The following is a 6,319-nucleotide window of genomic DNA, read 5'->3' on the forward strand; positions in this document are numbered from 1 at the left end:
TCCTATAATTGGAGGGATTATTGATGTCACTGCTCTTGAAAAGAGGTATTGCTAGACTAGTTGACCAATTTGTGGGGAGCCCTTGTTGTATGATGTCGTTGAAGATTTTTGTAATGTGAGATGCAAGAATTTTTTAGCCCCACTTTAGATATTCTGCTTGGAGTTCAGCTAAGTCTTTTTCTTTTCCAACACCCAACTTCTTGATACCCATCTCTACCTCTTGTACCGTGAAGAGTTCAGTATGAGTGTTGACCAAGGGAGGAGGATCAACCTTGGAAACCTGCTCATAAAGTTGTCTTGCATAGTCAAACCATTTAGAAGCTGTAATATTATTTCCAATTTGCATCTTTTTCGATTGGAGTTCCTTCCAAAATAATTTGGGATTATTTTTCCTAAAGAATATTAGTTCTTCCCTCCTTAAAGCCATGAAATCGACCTTTTTCTTGCTTAATAATTGCTTGTAAGCTTTGAGCTTTATGTTATCCTTGTTTGACTCTTCCCACATTCTCCTTGCCTTTTTGTATTCCTTGTCAAACCAAGCATCAACTCGAAAACAATTTGTTTCAAACTTCTTAATTTTTGCTCTTTTGCACTTTGCAAGTGCACATTGAATTAAGTGTGTTAATTCATGAGTATTAGTGCTGTGAATTATAATTTTCTCCTTCCCGAAGAGCCTCTCTAGCGTCATTTTGAAGGTATTACAATTTTCTGGGGTCAAAAGAATTTTGCCTTGTGGGTGATTTTGTTGGACATGCTAAATTTTTTACTCTAACTATTTCTTTCCAATCCAAGAGGAACATAGATAAATTGGCTTGTGGTCTAATTTCAAGTCCCACAACTAATCTGCAATCAAAACTTCCTCCATTTTCTCACACAAACCATGCTAGCAAATTACATAATCTACCACACTTTCTCCATTGTAAGTACTGCAAGTGAAATTACCAGAATTTGCTCATCTAGTCAAGCCATTGCAAATGACTAAATCAAAGGCCACACAAAAAGCAAAAAGTAAATAATGTTGTTCAATGCCCTAACTCAAATACATTTGAAATGTTGTTGAAATTATATTGTGAATCTCCAGGTTCGCGGAAATTGTTTTACAGACTCCAAGGAACGATACTCATCCAAGCGTTCATTCCAGGTTCGCGGAATTTTTTTTACAGACTCCAAAGAATGACACTAACCAGAACAGTCTGAATACCTAGAGAGGAAATCTTGTAATCTTCCTCGCTTCGAATGAATCCCAGATGTTGTTCCTTGCCCTATCTCAAAGACATTTGAAATGCTGTTGAAAATCTCCAGGTTCGCTAAACTTATTTAAGGGAAAAAAAATTACTGACTCCAAATAATGATCGTCATCCAAGCCTTCATGGTTTTGCAAACTAGGTTTGCCCAAAGCATTTTTCATAGCCCTAGGTTTTTTTTGGATAAAACCTGGACTGAAACCTTTTCCTGAATTTCGATGCCGACAGTTCTATGATGTTGCTGACCTTCTAATAGCTCAATGGCATCTACCAGCAAATAGAGAGATCCACCCATACTGTTCTCCTGGCTTGCAATCTTTGATTGTATAAACCGAGGCTTCTTATGCTTGAATTCCCCTGACCTCTATCTTCACTACGAGATATGTGAGAATTTCTATTATAAATCCGAGAATTCATACCAGATTGTAGCAATTTCCGGGAGCTCATCTGCTATAAAACATGCAAAATGAAATGGGTAATTAAGAAATTGGATTATTCTGATAAAAAACGTGTTATACATTGAAAGTCTGAGACTGAAACTCAGAGAAATTTTCGTTTACCTTAAGGTACTTGGACGACGCCCTGACATAGGTAGAATGCTGAATCCTAGTGGAATGGATTTTTCCTGCCCTTGATATTCATTTGTAGCTTCATATTTGCTTGGGACTCAGAATTCTGTGCAGGAGAAGAATCTTGGCCTCCCACACAAGCCCTAAAACAATTTGGGAACTTAGCAGAAATATCATCCATTGTTGGAGAAGAAAGAGCAATACATGATCGAGTTGGGGAATAGATGTGTTCTGCAGAGATGTTAAAGAAGAGAATCCTTGATTGTTCTTCTAAATGGTGTAAATCTACTGCGAGTCCTCTCACCATTGCTTCTTATAGAAACAGGACCCTCTTCACTAATCAACGAAGGCTTCTTTTCTTTCCCAGCTTGAAAACTGATGTGGTTGTGAAGCATATTTGGGAATGAACTGATGGCTATGGTGCCCCAGTTTGTTATATCATTTTATCGAAGACAAAATCTTCAAATCAACTGACACAAATTTGCAATCCCTATTTCACTGGTCATCACATCACTAGCTCATATATGCACAGGCTTCTTATATAAATAATAACATATAAGAAAATAAAGCATTCAGTCTAAACACTGCCAACAGAGATCCAAAGCTACACAAATGACAAATATGGCCACACATGAGCATCAAAATACATGTGCAAAAGCCTGACAATATGCTTTTCAATTAGTCTAAAAACACTCCTCCGTATAAAAACAGAATTCTTGTGGAACTATAAGAATAGAGATAGCTTTGGCTAGAAGAATACTTCTTGAATTGCATACCTGCCAAACAGATAGATAGGATTAGTATCTTAATGTCCATCAAATGACCAGAAGTAGGCCAATGGACCTGCTCACATAAGGATACATAATGGGAGTGCAAGGCCATTCATATAAAATCAAAAAATGAAAACTATAATATATTATGTTTTCTTTTTCTCTCCTGTCATAAGTTTCTGAAATTCTCATCTAAAACCACACTAAAACAAACTAATAACCTCTCTCATCATTCAAATTTTACAATATTTTCCTTCCTGATAGGAATGCATATAACACAAGTTTTAAACATACTTTGGATTACACTGGTAATTGTAGGTGCAGATTAAGTTTTAAACATACTTTGGATTACACTGGTAATTGTAGGTGCAGCTTAGAGATAAGCTGATCAAATCTTCCCGGAGATTTTGTTTCTCATCGGCACTCTTGATTGTTCAAAATATCACCAACAAATATCCTGGTATCTGATACAAAAGAAAAATGGACTAGATGTAACTTCATTTTCTTGCTAAGTTGTCTATTCTTCCTTGTTAATCTGCCTTGTACTGCTACAGATTTGTCATACTGCTAATACTTAAAGCAAATAAAGTGTACTGAATCTTGATTACAAATAGAACCACAGGGACATGTATAAATGATGAATTACTAAAATTCAACTATCAACTTCATAGTTATTCATACAAATTGTACAAGTGGATACAGCTAATAAGATTTTAAGATAAGCTAGAAATATCATTATAATGGATTTCTGAGCAAAACCACAAGATTTTAAGGTTAACCAAAAAAATCATTGAAATAAATTTATGAATATGTCTATCCTAAGTTTGAATTGAGTTGATATGTGGGGGTCTAAGATCCAAGGGTTTTCATGAACCAAAATTTCCGAGGGGTAAAGAATCAGAGAATGTAGAGGTCAATGGCAAAGCAAAACCTGTTCTCAATGATTAGAGAATGTGAAAAATCTGCGGATGCAAGCCAATTAAGTTGTATACCTGAAATATCAAAGCTTGAGTATAAGTGATGAAACAACATGATATAATCCAAAATGGTTGATAAGATAGAACTGCGTTCCTTGAGTTGAACAGATAGAACGAGATATTCTCCAAAACGTTTCATAAGATGGAATATTTTATACTGTGGATCATATTACATCTTGAATCTATTATCTTATAAGGGGCAACAACCCCATTGTGTAAGACAGATTCGGGGAAAAATTGATGACCCAAAGGAAGCCTCAAACTCGCATTTCAAAACTAAACCTAACCATGCTTGATGGTTTTAATCATGCAGATTGGAGTCTATCTTGAATCCTAAGAAGGCTAGGGTATTTACGTGAATTGCATCTTATATAAGTTTATGAAGTTTTCAACTTTGCAACATGTGTCTAAATTGCAGATTTGATTTTCAGCCATCTACTTTCTTCCTAGATTGTAATTTCCAGCTATACATGTCTGGTTCATTTGAAAAAATATCAGCATTTATGTTAAGCGATTTACTATCCTAGTTTAAGAAGTTAAGGGTTGTTTTACTTCTGCATTTACTGCAATAAATAAAATTTCCAGATCTGGTCTATTCATATTGAGATTGCCCTAGAGAGCTGAAACCTATCAAGAACACCTTGGAATCTTTTCTTTTGGATAGCCTAGAAGATTGGGATGTTAAGAATTGAAATATTGTCCACTATTACCACTACTTTCTTTTGTATAGCATAAAAGGCAGGGGCAAGCATGAGTGTGAATCTTGATGATGTAAATTATCTTGTGAGAGTTGACTCCATTATTGTTGAATACCTTCATGTGATGCTGTTACGTTCAGTGTTACTCTATTTGTCCATTGCTCGAAGAAGAATATTCATTCAATCTCTTGTATGACGGATGTACTGAAACCAACAAAGTTCATTTACTAAATATCCAATGTAAAAAGGCATTATGTTAAAATCCATTTATGGCCAGTAATAAATAGTAATAAATAATATTCAATAGTAATAAGAATGATGATTTACAATGATGAATGGACTTAGTAGGTCTCAATGCGACATTTCACATGAAGCAATGTGTTTATTTATTTTTTCCCAAGGGAAAAGATTAGGTAATTTTATTAAATTTCACAAAATTACAGTGCTAGATATTAAGGAATATTCTAGACCACCTCATGACACCAAATACAAAAGGATTTAAATAATATTCTCTAGATGTTTGCATTGTTTGAATATATACCAATATGAATAGAGCTTGCTCATTTGCATATTGTTTCAAAACCTTTTCTTGCTTCTAGCATTAGCCTCTATTCTTTACATTGAAACTTCTTAGATATTTTCAGCTCCAGTATTCCTCAAAAAATATAATAGTTTCAAGAATTTGTAACAAACAAAGTTTGTAAACATTCTGATACCAATCTAACAAATAAAGTTCGTATACGTAGTAATAATTTTTAGAATACTTCGAAGACAAAGACATCTGTTGTAGGACAAGTAATTGTTTATTGAATATTATATAAAGAATTGTTGAGATGAGATTATTACAATGAGGGTGAGGGCTTTCTTATATACCTAGGCATCTCCCTCTTCACCAATGGTCATGTCTTTAGGGATGTTGGAAATACTAAGGGGGGGGTGGGCGGGGGGTGAATCAGTATTCCTTTTGAATTGTTTCTTTTACCAGTTAGATCACTTATATTAGAACACAAAATGAACAATAGGAATAAATGCTTTTATTAATATATTCTTTACAATGAATCAAGTACAATGTATATAGGGCTCCAACCCTAGATGAAGACACCGATCCTCAAACTCCCAGGCTCGAACCTGTTGCCTAGCACCAACTTGGACTTTTTGTGAGGCTCCAACCTCTAAGGCACCAACCCTGTCTTGTCAAGGCACCAACCTTGGATTTAGGAGCACCAACTCCAAGGACACCAATCCTTCCAATTCTAAGGCACCAACCCCAAGGGTTCCGACCCTATAGTTTTGCTTTGTCAAGAATTATTTTCATTGTATTACACTGCTCTCAGAATCTTCTTCAATATGTTCTGTTAATCTAAAGCTTCACTGTAGTCTCCATGCTACATCATCAATGACAACCTGTCTTCATACGAAGGAGTCTTCACAACTCTTCATATTGCCCAAACAGAGTCTGCAAAGTTACCTCATGATGATTTCAAATAGCCATCATGATCTCCAATAATGTCTCCAAGATACGTTGATGTCTTTTTTCAACAGGATATCTTTGATAAGTTGCACTAAGCCCTCAATGTCTACACAAAAACAATTCTCTGTTTTCAACCTTCTGTTCTTATGGTTGTGGTAGTTGTTTCAAGAGTCACTGCGTCTCACTACTCTTACTGTCGCGATATCTTACTTCTAAGAAACAAACTCACAAACACTTCAATGCTGGTGTTGTCTACTGCTCCCTTCAAACGATGGCAGATGAAACTTTATTTCCTTTCACAGAACTGTTCTTCAAATTGCGTTATGTACTTCTTCCATAAATTAATTTATCACAGGTCTGAGCCTTTCAAAGATTAACCCAATCAACAGAATTGCTTCATCCTTCGACTTCCTTCTATCCTGCTGGACCTTCGGCTTCCTTCCTTCTTGCTCGATCTTCGGCTTCCTCTATTCCTTCAAGTTCATGAGTTGTGAACTATTACTTTTTCTCTCTATAATCAATACCCGAGATCCACACCTTGAAGTGAAGCATTTTAACTTGTTTTTATACGAGTTTCACCAATGACCAAA

The 6,319-nt window shown here is 35.5% G+C and overlaps 1 pseudogene across 1 annotated transcript; it reads right to left on the minus strand.

Annotated features, from left to right (window-relative positions):
* Nucleotides 1-1,040: 1,040 nt before the first annotated feature.
* LOC149208389 (uncharacterized) lies at nt 1,041-2,285 on the minus strand (annotated as a pseudogene). The gene is made up of 2 exons (XR_016252098.1): nt 1,805-2,285; nt 1,041-1,694 (listed from the first exon to the last, which is right to left on the minus strand). The product of XR_016252098.1 is annotated as an uncharacterized LOC149208389 (transcript).
* Between the last annotated feature and the right edge of the window lie 4,034 nt (nt 2,286-6,319).

The sequence above is a fragment of the Pinus tabuliformis genome, chromosome 1_2, assembly GCF_031772625.1.
Source record: "Pinus tabuliformis cultivar Carrire ecotype Pingquan chromosome 1_2, CPIR1, whole genome shotgun sequence".
NCBI lineage: Eukaryota > Viridiplantae > Streptophyta > Pinopsida > Pinales > Pinaceae > Pinus > Pinus tabuliformis.